The 16522-nt window shown below is 46.7% G+C and overlaps 1 long non-coding RNA gene across 2 annotated transcripts; it reads left to right on the forward strand.

Annotated features, from left to right (window-relative positions):
• Positions 1–345: 345 nt before the first annotated feature.
• LOC114065075 lies at positions 346–6870 on the forward strand. Of its 2 annotated transcripts, XR_003572866.1 has the most exons (3): positions 346–486; positions 830–913; positions 6607–6870. It is a non-coding gene; the product is annotated as an uncharacterized LOC114065075 (long non-coding RNA). The 2 variants fall into 2 exon arrangements; XR_003572865.1 differs by having other exon boundaries at positions 346–913.
• Positions 6871–16522: the final 9652 nt, after the last annotated feature.

A 16522-nucleotide genomic window follows, 5' to 3' on the forward strand; every position in this document is an offset into this window, starting at 1 on the left:
CAAAGGTAGCACTGATGAGCAGGGCTTGGCTTTGCTCCCGCAGAGGTCACAGCTGGGTCCTCTATTAAATTTTTCTCAACACAGCAGTATTGAGAATTACACCAATCTAATCACTAGTAATGCCTCCCTCCCACAGACCTTTCAGAAAATATAAGTCTTTGACAGTCCTGGCATAAGCAAAGGCAGTCAAAGGCTCTGTTATCTTCTTTTATAAACTGGCTGTGAGCAGACAAAGGTCCCTGTCCTGCAAAGCATCACAAGTATCACTCTTGTGAGTAAAGTGGCACCTTTGCCTAAGCAGATCTCTGAAGGTGCATCCTGGGCTTAGAAACAAGAGCCTTCATCAGACAACCAAATCTTGAGTGTGGCAAAGCTGTTCCCAGTCATTTCTCTTATTTTCAATGTCCCATCCCATCAGCTCGAATTAAGGTGGGAGGAGGTAAAGCAACTAGAAGGGGCAGTTTTTAAGGCTGCACTGAGCAGAAGGTAAGAAAATATAATAAATTTTATTTCGTGCCTTCTTGCCAATTGTTAGAAATGTGCAGTCCATATGAATTCATATAACAAGGGAATGTTGGGAAAACCAATAAAGATTTTGTGGTCTTAACTATAATGAATGTAGTTTGATATAGAGTCTGTTTTTCGCTGCATGGCAAAATGAATCATAAAATACTGGACCTTGAAACTCCTGCATTTTTTAACAATAGCCTGGGGACAGTTTACAGTGTAATGAATTGTAATTAACCCACCTTCAAAATCTTTTATGAGTATTTTGCCAATTAGCTTCGCATGCTTGCTAATGACTCATGGCCAGCGCATGTCTTTGCAGAGCGGGGCTTTACAGAGCGGGCTTTTCCAGCGCACGCCGGCCTGTTCATCAGCACAGGGACGCGGGACGGGGAGGCAGGCACAGGTAAGGCCCAGCCAGTCCCAGCAACCTACACATTTCAACAGCCAGAGAGCCTTTGCTGCTCCCTCAGACCCAAAATAACTGCAGCAATGTATAGCGACGTCAAAAGGCTTTGGTTTCCGAAGGATTGCGAGGAATGCAAAGGGCTCGAGTCCTGACATCTGTTGTTACTTAGTACTAACATATATAATGCTGCTAATTGCTGAGCCATCTTTGTTTTCCTTACTTAGCACTAGGGTTAGAATTATTTTATTTTTGTGGTTCATGGCTTCCTGCCACTTGCAACACAAAGTCCACTCTAAAGAAAATAAAACAACTACCAGGCTGCCTACTAAGAGTGTGTGGAGGGCTGGGGTGGTTTCTTCCCCCTCTCCTGTTTTAGGCGGTGTTTCTGTTGGGGGTTTATTTTAATTAAGGTAAGAAGAGACAGCAGAGGTGGGACCTGAGTGGTGTCACATCAAAAGGCCACAGGGCCAGTCTCCCATCTCCCAGTATCCCATCTCCCAGCATAGCCAGGAGGCAGTGCAGGAGGAGGAAACTCCTGGAGGAGGCTCAGCAATCCCTCCCCTGCTGTACCCTCCTCGCCCCAGGCAATCCGCGGTTTATGGACTTCCCAAAGCAGAGGCTGCCTCCAGACCAGTGTGTTTTAACAGCCACCCATGGATCTGTCCTCCTCAAATGTTTTTGATCCCTTTCTCGAGCCATTTATAACTTTTGGCCTCCGCAACATCCTGTGGCAGTGAGTTCCACAATTTAATTATGCTTTGTATGAAAAAGTACTTCCTTCTGTTGGTTTAAACCTTCTTGTGTGACAGCACCACCAGGTCCCCTCTGATTCTTAGGAGGAGCAGTGAACAGCCAGTTCCTATTTGATTTTTTCTACGTCAGTCATGATCTGAGAGGCCTCTACTGAACCTCCTGCCTCTGTCAGCCCTTTCCACCTTGGAGGCTCCTCATCTGCTTGTTTTTCCACCTTTGTGGAAGCTGTTGCCCGTCTCTCCTCATCCTGAATGCTTTCCTTCCTTGTGCTTTCCAGTTCAGCTCAGCTCTCCTGGAGTTGGATGGCCAGAAAACACACTACCATGGAGCTGCAGTTTCACTGAGCAGTGCTGTAATGATGTTTTCTGATTTGTTCCTGCCTCTTTGCCAGCTCATTCCTAACGTGATAGTTGCCTCTTCTGATGGACTTTAAATGATATTTGCAGAGGCCTCCCAGCTCTCTTTGCTGAGTGTTATTTTTAAGGGCTTGTCTGTGTTGAGGTGCAGCGAGGGTGAGTTCTCTGCACGTGCTCTGCCTCTGTTGACACTGCACTGCATCAGCCATTTCACTGCAGTGCTTTGTGGCCAGATTTGCATCGTCTGCAAAATTTCTCATCTCACTATTCATCCTTTTTACTGGAATATTTATTAATATGAACACTGTTAAATGAGTATTTCAGCAACTCAGTTCTAAGTAATGCACAAAACCTTCCCTCTCACACAAGGGTGTGTGGCAGACCCCAACCCACGGCCTCGAGGGGACCCACAGTAATGAACACTCAGCCTTTATACCCATCTTCCAGAAAGACAGCTTTTAACTCCTTATAACTTCAGGGGCAACTTTCTTCTCTCATCTCTTATCATGAAAGCTCGTTGCAGACAGTTTTTAGGCTTTTGTGTTTATTGGCACGACTCTACAGACTCCTCTGAGCACGTTATCAATACTGAGTGGGTAAGCTGGAGAAATCAGTGATAAGGGGGCCCATCTGGTGTGTCAGGTATTTCATTCCACAGCCAGGGGTATGTCGTTTGTTGGGTTATTATTTTTAATAACTATCAGTCTGTCCTTGCTGGTCATGGTTTCTCCCTAATCCATGCAGACCATGAAGCACAGGGACCTCAGGTTGGTAAGAAAGACTCGGCTACAACAGTGAATCACTTCTGTTTACAGGTGAGCTGCTCACCTTCTGTACTGAATTCCTATAGCTCATCAGAAAAACCCCACGGAATCTGTCCTTAATGCCCTGTTGCAGGAGACCTCAGCATCCCAACTTGGCTTCATGTGGCTGGGCAATACCTGTTGATTCTCTCTCGGGGAATTGGCAGCTACACCAAGAGCTCAGTTCCTCTGGAATGGCCCTGTTTGCAGGTGCCAGGTGAGGAGATTTTCTCTCTGCCCCGTTCTCCCAGAGGGTGAGCCCTCACGGCAGTGTGAGATCCCAAGGGGCAGTTAGCATTGGCAAGCCATTTCCTTGTTTCACCTTCTCTGCTGTCCCGGATCGTTCTCACTCCCCCGTCAGTCAGGTGGCCCCGTGGAATGGCAGGAAGGGCCAAACCTGTGATAAACTTAACCTGGCACTCCACTTGTGCCTCATCCTGGAAAGGCCTGTGTTTGGGAAGCATCCCTGAGGACTGTGACTCAGGTCTCCCCTGGCTCTGTTGTGGTGCAGGACCTGCCACATGAAGTTATCATGAGTTTCTGAGCGTTACCCCTCTGGGTGTTGTTCCCTGTTGTTCCTTTGCACCTGGAAAACCTGTTTGCTGGACACACAGATGATAATGCACTGCAGAAAATGTGTCGCAGACATGAGAGCCCGCTGTTTGCAGAGATCCTAGTTGGAAGGGGAGCCAAGCTTTACTGCTGGAATTAGACACTCCTGGAGCAGCGTGTTTGGACCACAACTTTTTCCAAAGGAAAACTGCAACATCTACAGATTTCCCAACCACACTGCTCCTGCTGCACTGACCTCAGCTGCAGTCGCAGATCTTCAGCCTGGTTTTGTCTCTTCTTAATTCAGTGGGAGCCTTGCCTGTGCTGTGCAGGACTGGACCATCTGTGTACGTCCAGGTCATGGAAAAATATTGTTTCTGTACCAGAAGAGATCGGTGTGGCCCCAGTGCAGAGTGCATTTACAGTCCTACACATCGTGTGGACTTCTCAGTGGGGCTCTAATCCTGAGTCAGCTCACTCAGTGGGAATGGTGGCATTAAATGTAGTCACAGCAGGATTATATCTTATTTTAACCAATCTAACATGTCACAAAAATGTGTTGAATTTTTTTTTTTTAATTTTTTTTTAAAGAGAAAAATAAAACATGTTGAGATCATCAGTGGGAATCATTAGATACCTACACAGGAGAGTTCCAAGCATGGAAATATATGCATATTTGAAGTTACAACACAGTTTTCTTGGGTGGTTTTTTTTTTCCCTGCTGCACTATGTGTGGACAAATAATTTGGCAGCACTAGTTCTTCTTTTTTTTTTTTTCTTCTCATTGACACCAAAGCATAAAAGCCAGCAGTGTTCCTGCACTGCAGCAGAAGCTGCACGTGTGACACCAGCACACTGCCATGCTTGGAGCTGTTATTTGTGTGCACAGAAAGGGAGCTCTGACGTGTCTGGGTGGGAGGTGATGGGGGTGCAAAGGCATTCCAGACTGGCCAGCTGTATTTTCCCAGCAGATCCGTTCCGCTGCTGTGCCTGCCCTTCATCAGCTGGACAGGGATCTGAGGGCTGAAGCCAGTCCAGGTGTCCTGAAGGTGGGCTAATGCTCACATCCTATCACAGAACCATTTAGGGTGGAAAAGACCTCTGAGATCATCGGGTCCAACCTTTGACTCATCACCCCCCTGTCAACCAGAGCATGGCATTAAGTGTCACACCCAGTCATTTCTTGAACACCTGCAAGGAGGGGGACTCTCGTGTTCAACAGCCCTTTCCATGAAGAAATTCCTCCTCATGTCCAGCCTCAACCTGTCAGAACTCTTGAGGACAGATGCAATCCCGTCACTGATTAGCATCTCTCTTTTTTTATCTTCTTTAGCACTTAGCTTCCAAAACTTTGTGGAAATTCGAAAGGCTGGAAGTGGCCGCTGCACCCCTGAGTCAAATGCTGTCCATTTTACAAGGGGCCAATTCATGCATTTGTCTGTAAATTCCACAGTGGCTCTTTGTTCAAATGCTTGCTCCTTATTTAGGATTATTCAGTAAGGTCTTTTATTCCTGACATCACCCGCAGTTTAAAAAAAACCCTCTCTCTGTGTCAACAAGCTGTGTATGAAGCAGCTCCTTAAGCTGGGGCAGCTCAGCAGCTTCCCTTGGATCCCTAGCACTGAACTAAGGACAGATTTTTGGGGGGCTTTTTGTGGTTACCTGCATTATCTTGGTCCAAGCATTCATTTATTAGGCAGAGACGTGATTTTTATGTTTCTTAGTAACGTTACCAACATTGCAGTAATTTGCAGAAGCCAGGGGGTCTCTTCTCCAGAAGAGCCAGCACTTCACCGGTTGATAACAACTGAAGCAGCAGCTCTCAGTGTTCAGTGCAGTGGGGGGGAAAGGAAAAAGTAGCAAAATAAAGCACCATGCTCTAAGTTACAGAACTACCAACCAACCCAGGGAGTTCTGCCAACTTGGAAACGAGATATGGACTGGAGTGTTTCTATTTTTGCGGTAAAATGGAAACAGGTGGGAAGGATGCGTGGAATTTATCAAGCCAAAGAAATACTTTTTTTCATGTGAAAATTTGAATGGAATGGAAATTACAATCTTCCAGTGTTACTGCAGAGCTGCAATATTGGGTTTCTCCTTACTCAGCCTTCAGCAGTAAGGAACCAGATGCAGTGGAGATGGAGGTTTGGAATTTGCTTCCTAACCCCATCTAACTCTCTCCCAGCTCTGCCCTATTTTGAATTATTGCACCACCTGGCACAGAGGATGTTACTGACTCTGGAGAGAAGAGTCAAGTTTTGCCATAATTTTTTTATAGATTTCTAACTGAAGAATAAGAACAAAAATGAGCTGCTGGATAGCAGAAACCAGTGGTTTTCCTTGTTCCTACCTAATTTATTGCAGTGAACTCGGCTCCCACACTGAGTAAGGCACTTTGGCTCAGCTCAGGTATTTGCTGTGTGTCAGCACCGAGCCAGTGGGGTGGTGGAGAGACCAGAGCCACACCAAAGCTCTGCATTTTGAACCAAATTGCTCCCACCCCCTTCCTACCTCCACCTTGGAACAAAACCTGAGGGCAGTGCTGGAGTGTGTTCCTAGATGACTTACTGAAGTAAAACCCACATCCAAAAATATTTTTAAAAATTATGACATAGTATAAATGGGACAAACTTTACCCAAACACGTGGTTATCCATTGCCTGGAGGGTGGGACCAGCTGCATCGCTGGTTGGACAAACACGTAATAAAATGGATGGACAGACAATCTAAAAGGCTCTGAACTGCCTTCACTTAATTAACTGTTTCCAGTAAATAGCCCTGACTCTGTCATTACTTTAGAGCAGGAAAATATTGATGCATCTACTAAAGATGCTGCCATCAGCCCTGCCATAGACTTCCTTGTGCAGTGAAATCCCCCTGGACTGAAATGGATTTGTCCAGTTGCATCCATTGAGCTCAGCAAACAGCCTCTGATCGTGGCCATGGGCTGTGCTGGTCAGGTGTCCTGTGTGGCCCATTCCATGGCAATATGGAATGTCTGTTGTGTTGCAGGACAACAGGCTACTGGCAGTCAGCTCCTGGTCTCAATGAGCTTAAACATGGATTCAAACATTTCTCCTCTTATTAAACCGCTGAAAGCCACTTCTTTGCATTTTTTAATTGAATTAAGAACACTGTTCTGTTAAGGTTTGGGGGGGGATATATGTGTATTGGTTTTATATTTTTAATTTTATTTTTTCATGCTGCTTTATGTTTCTTGCTTTCAGACAGAAACCCAAAGAGCAAAATATTTTGGAAAAGCTGTGTGGTTGGAAGGTCTTTGGACTCCTTAACAGCAGGAGGAGATGAAAAGCTCACAAGACAGGTTGTTCTCTGGAGGCTCTCTGCCCAATCTGCAGGAGCTGAGGCAGGTCGAGTGTATTTGGGGGGATGGACTGAGGGACAAAACATTCAGGTACTTTACAACTGTGCAGCCAAACCATTTGTCACTTGTCTAGACACCTGTTTCAGAAGGGAATAAAATAAAAGAACAATACCATGTCTGGGAATTCCTCCCTGGTGCCTGTTGTGCGGCCGAAGAACTGGGTAATTCCCTTCAACTGAGTAAACATCGGAGGGAGTCTGAGACCAGTTTGGCTCCTGAGCAAATATTGTTACCAAATTCTCTGCATCTGCAGTGGTCAGGGAGATGATAACACACCCTCTCCATGTCTTCCCAAGCCACACGCTGGGACAGAGCCCTGTAGCATCTCAGCTCTGCTGCAGCACAACCATCTGTGTGGGCAGAGCTTCAGGGGAGACCCCACCGGTGCAGCCAAACCCACCCCGTCCCACCAAACCCGCTCTGCTCTCCAAGGAAAGGGAAGGGCTGCTGTCAGACTCACAGCGAGGAGCTCGGGGTGCTCAGCTAACAGAGCCTCAAGACAGATGAAAAAATAGAGGAGAAATTGTAATGCTTGTAATATTTTAAAATGTTTCTGCTGTAAAAGTTATTTTTTCACGGGAAGTGAAAATTAGGCAGAAATGTAATGGCCTTATGAAGAGTTCTTGCATCACACTTGGAATGTAATTCTGTCCTGAATCACAAGTTACTGGGCTTAAGCTACTACCTGAAGGTATTTGACTGTACTTCCCTTAATTTTTAGTAAATTGGGTAAATTTAGTAAAATTGCTGTGCTTCTTTCTTGCATAGAGAACTTTTCAAGTTATTTCTGTTCATCAATCACAGGAAAAAAAAAGGGCAAGCTCTCTGTTCCACTGGAATGGTTCACCCTCAGTACATCAAACTGTTGGCATCATAATTTGCCACCCTGCATCACACTAGCCATAGAATTCAGTCGTTTAGTCCTGTACAAAGCCCAATAATTTGCATTTTAAATATATAATAATATATTAATTTATTTATTATATAGAGCACACACAGGCTGATACTGAGTTAGCCTTGCTCACTCACAGCCCCCAGCTCCTGCACAGTAGCAATGAGTGTGCCATTGCCACAGGAAGTTCTGGAGTGCCAGGAGCTCAGGAGGCAGATTTAAGAACAAGTACTTTGGGCTGTCTCTGGGAAATAAATGCTGCGTAAAGAGGAGAAAGTTTCACCACAGTGTGAAGACAGTGATCAGATTATTAGGAAAGAGAACAAAAAGAGACAACACTGAGTTACAACAAAGGAATTCAGAGGAATTATGCCAATTTCTGTTAGCTATCTGTAAAGACTACCAAATATTCCTTATGATTCCTAAGCATATTAACTGACAGTTATTCATATCTGTCCGTGAAAATGAACCCCCTACAACAGCACAGTTTAATCACTGCAAATTCGGATTGGCAGAAAAAGCGCTCTGGGTTTTGTATCACTTGACTGAGCTTAGCAAATGAAAACACAGGAGATTTGGTTGATCCTGCACAAAGCTTTTGGGATGTGACGAGATCAGAAAGGAACAGGACAGTCTTGTGATTAGGTTTGGATTGCAAGACAGTGCCGTGCACTGGGCTGGGCTTGTGAGCTGTGCTCCTTCCCAGCCCAGCTGTGGTGGGTGAGGAGACCCCGGGCTGAGCATGACTTGTCTTTGCCAGCTTTGTCCATCTGGACAAGGAGCAGGATCTGCCCTGGCAATGTATGAATGTACTTCCTGCAGCACACAAGTAATTCAGGGACAAACCTGAACACTCCAATAAGGGTGACGGGGAAGGCTCCCCCAAACCCCAGCTGATCAGAAGATGATGTGCTGCTCTCACCACACTGCCAGTCCCAGTCAGCCCCAGTAGCCTCATCCCCTCCCCAGTAGACCCAACCATTGGCTCCTGCTGCAGACATATTCCCACAGAGGCACAGGGAATGGCTGGAGCATCCCATGCCAGCCCCGCTGCCCTGAAGGAGCAGCCCCATTAGCAGAGCCTGGGGTAGATTCAAGCCAGACTTCCTCACGGTATCACATCATAAAACCATCGTGCATCTGGCCCAAATTTAAGGCACAGTTGGCAGTGTTTGATACAAGAAAGAAACCAAGGACCGAATTAGTATCCCACGAGGTTGGTTTGTTTTTCAAGTCCCAGATGAAGTGCGGAGCCATGTGGAGAAGCCCTTGGTCCGCCCCTGAGCCCTTCCCAAAGGAAAGAAACGCTCTCTAGGTTTTATGCCCTTTGAAAACACCACTTCATTACCTGCCCTTTTTTTGTTGCCAGGAGAGGTTAACAAAATTACCGAGGGATGAAACATTCTTGAAACATTTTTTCTGGATCATCAAACAGGATTAGCGTATGCATTACACTGGGTGGTGCAGCTCACCTAAAGGAGAGGGGCTGTGGGGCTGCACCTTGTCCTCCTCTCCCAGGAGTCACTGCAGTCCTTGGGTGTGCACACACAGGCACACGGGGCTGCTGGGTTTGGGGGGCAGGAAAAGGGATAAACCCCAGTGCTGGTGCTGGGCTTTACTGACCCTCAGCGCATACACCAAGCCTTGGCTGTGGCATGGACTTGCTGGGCTGCAGCAGAGCCAGGCAGAGCTACACACTGTGGGAAAACTCAGCTCCCTCTGAGCCTTTGTGTCCTTGCTGGGTGTGCTCCTTTGTGCACACAGACCTGACAGCCAAGTGGGGAATGGTTTGGTCTGTCTTACCCAGAGAAAAGTGTTGTTTCCAGCTCCACGACAAACTCTCTCCCTACAGAATTTTTTTTAACCCATCAATAAACTGCACAGGTACACAAGACCCTCCACGTTTTCTTTTGCACAGCACCTTTGCTCTTCCAGCAGGCTGAGCTGCATCCCTGGCTGGTACCGGTGTTCTCAGGCTGTTTGTTCCCTCTTTTTGTCTTTACTTCTGATCTGTTGCCACCAGTGGGTTACAGAAATAATAATAATACTCTGCGTGTCCCTTGCCTATTACAATTATTTAGGTGGCCCTGGCAGCCCAAAGCATTTATGGTCATTGTAATTTAAATTTCTTTGTTGTAGTCTTCAGAATGTCCTGAAAATAGAAATTAAAACTAGTGGGAAACACAAATGTTTTGTAGATTATATGCATGTCTTTTAAAGGTAGTAGCCAGCTAAGCAGAAGGTAAGGGAAAAAAAGCAAGAGATCAAAATGTAGGTCAGGACAAATGCTGGACAAAAGCCCAACTGTCAAGGTCCAGGTGTCCCACAAGAAAAAGAAGGGGAGCAAAAAGAATTTTTTTTTTTTTTTTTTTTTTTTTTTTTTTTTTTTTTGTGGAGGATTAGTGTCCTTTTCAAACACCCCATATTATGGGAAAAAAAAAAAAAGATATTTTGGAAATACCATTGCTCTATCCCATCTGTTCCTAGGACAACCATCAGCTGCTAATTTTACAGATGTTTCATTATTTGTGCCCCTGGCTTGTGCTTCTCCTTCAGTCCCAGCCTCACCTCCTGCCTGCTGCTCCCCACGGCAGGTCTCTGTTCACAGAAAGACCAAGCCCTGCAGTCTGCTCATTCCCCAAAAACCAAACCAATCCCCCTCCCTGTCCTCCAGAGCATCCCGACTCCCGTGTTTCCATGGCTGGGGATCACCAGCAGCAGGACTGTTTGCACTCCACGTGCTCCTCTCTCTCCATGTATTAATCCATAGGCACGGGGAGCTCTTTTTTTAGCTCCCAAGAGTGCAGGCCCTGCAGATTCGGTAGGAGTTAACCCCAGCAGCAAGGGAAGGTGAGTTTATGGTTCCTGCAGGCAGGGAGGTGTCAGGACCCCGGCCATGGCCCTGGGGAAGGGTGCAGGGTATCAGAGCAAGCAGAGGCACAGCCCAGCCCCAGCCCACGCCTCTGCCGTGCCCAGCTCTCTGCCTGCAGTTGAAAGCAGCATCAGATGCCAGCGCTGGCCTTTCAGGTGAGGAGACAACAGCCAGAGCCATTTAAGACTGAGGTTAATGCTTCACTGAAGTCGTGGCCTTGGGCTACGTTTTTTCAAAAGCAGCAGCATTATTTTAAAAGCTTCACTTTCAGAAGTAACTTAAGCACTTAAATAGAAAGTCTTACTGGCTCAAAGTGAGGTTTACACCCTTCGCTGCCTTGAGTTACCCTTGCAATAGGCTCCAGCCTCCAGCCAGTTTGCTGCTCGTCTGGCTGAGCGACCACATCTTCAGGACAGGGACTGCTGTCTCTCCTCCATGAGGTTGGGTGTTTAGGTCCACCGGCATCTCTGGGTGCCTCCTTGTTCAGAATAAAAGCTGGTCCTTTTATTGTGGGGCTGACCCTGCATTCCTCGTGGAGTCGAACTCGCTTTGCTTTAGGAAGGTGCAAAGAAAAGCAGCCCACCATCTTGTTGCCAAATCATTTTCCATGGGAGATTTGATTTGAAACACAAAATACCAGGATTTATGAGAGGAACTGGCCACAATGTGATCATAAGAACATACCAGCATTGTAGTTCCCCACCCTTTGATCTTGGCACTTTAATGATTAATTAGTGCTAAAGTACTGGAAAAATACCACACTTGAGGCAGTTTAAAGCTTCTCTTTGTATAGATACAAACTATGACTCACATGAAAGGATAACCCAGAACTGCAAGAGGGTGAGATTAACCCAGAAGCCTCTGGTCACACGCAGATGTTTGCCCAACTGGACAAATTGGAGAATCTCCTCAGCTTTCGGGACTGTTTCCATTAAGCTGCCTATATTTTCCAGCCCTGCAAGAAAGGCTAAGTGTCAACCTGGAGGGAAATCCATCCCTTAGACAGAGACACATGTGTTTAAGGAGGCGTGAGCTTTAAAGAAGCATCGCATCCTATGGCAATTTGCAGAAAGTAAATCCTCGCCTCGGGCGGTCCAAGAGAAGCCGTTTCCCCCTTCCCCTGTCCCAGTTGTGGGTTTAAACGCTTCCAAATATGCTTGGGGTGTAAGTCCCAGTGCCACCAGTGCTCAGGACAAAGCATGAGGTGGGAGGGAAAGCTGTTCCTTGCTTAATCCTGCAGTTTGCATGTACAGCACCGAAACTGTGGTGCTGACCTCGTACACTCACAGCCCCAGCTCTCACCCTCCCCTTTGGCCACCTGTCCCCGTGCACGGAACACTCGGGGATGCAGAAGAGGACAAGAGCACTCCATCTAATCAGACATGACTGATGTGCCTCCTGGGCCAAAAAAGGGCTGCAATGTGGAGAGCCCAGAGCCAAAGCTGGCTTTGTTCAGGGACAGATTTCAGGAGAAGTTTGCTTGAGGTTTTTTTTATCTTCTATCTGGGAAATTTAAAACAAAATATTTAACTGGGTTCACCGTAGCAAATAAAGACTGTTTGCTGAAGGTGCCATAACACCAGTCATAGTTTGGATCCTTCACAGCTCCATCACCCCTGAGTGCAGCCTGGGCCCTCAGAACCAGCACCATCCAGTTGGCCAGTGAATTTAGGCTTCGTTTCTCCACGCATTTGATGTTTCCATCCATAGCATGGGTGGGGGATAACCCTTAATTGATTTGCTTTGAGATCATCACATCAAAGGTGCCCTTGAAGTAGGGATCGTGAGTGTTTCATTGGCTGTAAGTGGATTTTAATATTAACTGGCAGAGCTGCTGCAAGTGCTCTGGGTAGAACCTGAAAGGCAGAAGCATTGGCTGGACTGTCAGTTTGTTGTAAGAGCTGAGCTCAAGTCCAGTGAAAGGGCAGCTGAAGCTCTGGGGTGGAGCACAGCCCCCGAGGGGCAAGGCCACAGGGATTGTTGTACATCCACCACCCATGAAACAGGAGAGTTGTTTTCTGGGTTTGACATCCAAAACCACTTGGCCTCACATGAATTCCGCTCAATCCCCAAACTGAGAATCTGAGGTAGGAATACAGAATTCCTGGCCTGTGTAATGACAGGTCTCTGCTCCCAGTGCTTTGATCCCACCCCAGTTAATGCAGAAGGGAAAGGCGGATAAAAAATGGCATTAGGTAGAAAATCAGAACTCCGGTCAGGAGGATTTCTGAGCATGCACCAGTTGTGCTGTTAATTTGGAGAGAGCGAGGAGCCCCTCTTCCCTCAGAACAGGGAATTTGCCTGGGAGAAGTAGAAACCCAAGGGCAAGTCACTGATCCCAGCCAGGCAGGGTCATTGTTTGGACCCTGAATCCCCACATAACCAAGGGTGTCTAGGACTGGTACACACAGCAATATGGGATAAGTAAGGGTGAATCCATCTGCTTTTGACTGTCTCTGCTTGTGACTGTGTCTCTATCCCTTTGTTTCCTCTCCTCTGGCAATTCCACCTTGGATTAAAGACCTTATCCTGCTTGGAATTGTCAGGAGAGGCCACCACCTGGATCATCTCTTCAAGGAGCTGACAGGGCGATGCCTCCTGGCCAGGAGTTGGCCTTTGGAGCAGGGCTGTGGATGGAGCCTCGTGGCTCCATTGCTTGTTGTGTGCTCTTCTAAGCCATCCATTCCCATCTCCCTGAGGCAGCTCCTTGATGGAGTGTGAGCTGAGCTTTGGGTCTGCAGTGAAACCCAAGCTCTTGGCAAATTCCTCATTCCTCTGGATTTTAAAAGAGGACACCTCTGCAGGTCTGGGAGTCCATAGGGAAAACTGGCCACTGCTGACAGGCATGAGCACTTTGCCCTAAAAATAGTTTGTGGTGAATACAGAACTGGAGTAACCAGAGACAACGCTTCTGAGTTCAGCTCTGAGCACTGTTTACCCCTTAGGATATCCAGTAATGTTTCCTTCCAGGAGTAACTACCAGGAGATATCCACACATCTGCCTGGCTTGCAAGGATGTCAGGAGAAAAGCTCCCAACAAAGAGCCGTGTCTTACATCACACCCCAGATGCAGGAGGCCCCGGGGCTTTGGCATACCTTTGTGAGGAGCAAATTCCTGAGTCAAGGGCTCTCTCTTCTCAGGAACACCCTATCCTCCAGCACCAACACTTAATCCACAGCCCCATCAGGCAGAACTTCCCACCACCCACAATTCCTGGGTGATGGAGTGAATTCTGTTTATACCCAGATGCACCACTGGCAACCGGCTAATTACTGCAGCTTAGCCCAGAAGCAAAAGCAATGGAGAGAGAGTCCAAGAGCCCTTTCTCAGTGCTGAGTTCCACATACCTCCCTCTCAAAAGGTAAAAGGAAAAAGAATAAGGGGGGGAAAAAAAGAATAAGGAAAAAAAAAAAAGGAAAAGAAAAAGGGAAAAGAAAGAAAAGAGGAAAAATAGAAAAACATTAGGAAAAGAAAAAGATTGCATGCTTAGCCCACTGAAGTGCCCTGAGACTCATAACCAAAAGCCTGGATCCAGTCATTATTTTTCCTTTCAGAACTGAACAAACTGGGATCTGCCATTATTTCCAAACACAAAATGCAAACAGTGAGTCTTTAGCGCAGTTTTGCAGCCCTGGGGTTTCAGACCCTCTAGGTGTTCTTGTTTATTTCCCTGTTACAATTTCAACTGAATGGTCCCTTTTTTTTTCTGTCCTGGTTATCTTTAAGAGATTTATCAGAACAAGCCAGATTGGTTTTGTAACTTTAGGTGCATACTGGTGGTGCAAGGTAGCATTTCAGCTGGACACCATTTTAGAAGAGGGAAACTCCATTTTCATTTATTTTTTTTAGGCTCATCCCCAAAAGAAAGCCAACCCCTGCCCTATTTTGGGCAGGTGGAGGAGACAAATAGATACAACGGGCATGCACCAAACCATGCGCAGCAGAACCAGCCTCATTTTGTCTGGCAGGAGGGGCTGCAAAAAAACAGCAGGGAAGACACACCAGACCCACAAAGAGCAAACCCAGGCAAACCCAATTTGGGAAAGAAGATGATTTTATGGCCACGGGTGGGATCCGAGGTTGGAATCTGGGCCCTATTCCAGCCAAGCTGTTGGGTGAATTATCTCAGCTTTCCATAGTTCCTTGTAAAGAAACTTTACATTTGGAGGTGAGGACATTATCCTACTTCCTTCCCCCTTGGAATTAAATATCTGTCAGTTCTTTGTGAGATGCAAAGGGATTGAAATCCCCCACACTGCAGACCCTTTTCACTGGATTTTATACCTCGAGGGTCCCATTGCTTCTCTGTGTCCTGTCACCAAAACTGCGTCCCAAAAGTGGATTTCTGTGTGTGTGTTCACCTAAAACACAAAGCCTGTACATGGATGGGACTCTGCTCATCCTGTTTTAGCCCTTTTAGTCCAGCCAACAAAATCACTCCTGGTTCAACTTATTCCTGAGGTGTGTGGGGCCCTGACCCACAAAACCTGGGCTCGTTTTTTCCAACCAGTGTCCCGTTTCAGCTATGGAAAATTGCTGTCTAAAGGTGCAAATTCCATTTTTCATCAGTGTAACAACGAACAGTGCAGGGCTGTAGCTCATTTAATTAAGGAGCCTAATTTCCCTCAATTGTCTGCTAAGGCATCACACAGGTGTTCCATTTCAGAGGCATTAGGACATGGTGCTCTAAGCCTGAAAGCTAATTTTTAACTTAACCTAATAATGTCGGTAATAACGACCTGTGATTACTGCCTTGTGAATCAGAACCTATGATACTTAAAATAATTAGCATCAAAGCCTAACTGGTAGCTCGCTAAATTCATTATCAGCCATAAACCATCGGCGCTGAATTGAACTTTAAATGGAGCGTTGGCCGGGGCTCCCCCTCCACCCCACTTCAACAAACCTGGTTTGGAAATGCAGTTAAAAGTTCTGATCACCAACCTTTTCTCGAAAGAAGAAAGTGTGGCATTAGTATAAAATGCAGTTTGATTAAAATCCACGGGCTATTTTATGTGGTCCCTGTGGTGTTTGGAGCACGTGTTCTCCCAGACTGGGGAATTGCTGCAGGAATTACTACACTGACCCAAACCCACCGACAGTGAAGCCCATAAAGCTCTCGGTGGGCATCTCTGGGGGATTTTATATAATTTCCACATCTGTTCATGACAGTCAGCCTTCCTTCCAAGGCCAGATGGAGACTCATCTGTCCTCTGGCTCTGGGGAGGAGTTCCTGTTCCGTAGGAGTGACTGGTCACTCCTGTGAGCCGGCGAAACATAAACCCCTCTCCAAACACCCTCCACGGCAAAGGAGGAGGGAGAAGGGCTTTGAAGTGCAGCTCTTCCTCCTGGATGCTGCTCTGCAGCTCCCACCACAGTGGAGAGCTTTGGAGCCGCTCCCTGACAGGCACACACACACACACAGCCAGGGCTGGGAACCAGAGCACCAACCAGAGGGGAAACGGCAGAAACTGGCTGGAATCACTTATCCTGATAGGTACCACGGAGCAGAACAACCAGAGCACCAGCCCCTGAGTAATAAACAATATTTCAGGTGTTACTAACACGTAGGAGAGCGGTGCTGATGAAAGATTTGTAGTTGTTATTAATAACCTGCTGAGTCCAAGCTGAGACCTGAAGCTCAGTCTGCTCTTGAACCTTCTCCAGGTGCTCAGATTTCCTGATGTGGATCTGCCTGACAAAAAAATAACAACAACAACAACAACAAAGGCCTGAAAACATGCCGTTGATTCGGAGGAGAGTTTCCTCCTCGCATCCAGGAAAGTTCAGAGGAGAAATCGCTCCACTGGGATGCAGAGCTGTTAATACCTTCTCACAAGCTTTCCCACCCACAGAATGAAAAGCAAAAACCGGTTGGCTTTGGGGTATAAACCAAATTAGAAACAGGGAAGGGAAACCTACCAAGTACCCACAAGGAGTTTGGCTGAAGAACTGTGATGCTTCTGAACATTTGACTTGATGTTCTCCCACAG

Source organism: Empidonax traillii, unplaced genomic scaffold, assembly GCF_003031625.1.
Source record: "Empidonax traillii isolate 1590-97213 ecotype Southwest subspecies unplaced genomic scaffold, ASM303162v1 scaffold614:size843888, whole genome shotgun sequence".
Taxonomy (NCBI): Eukaryota; Metazoa; Chordata; class Aves; order Passeriformes; family Tyrannidae; genus Empidonax; species Empidonax traillii.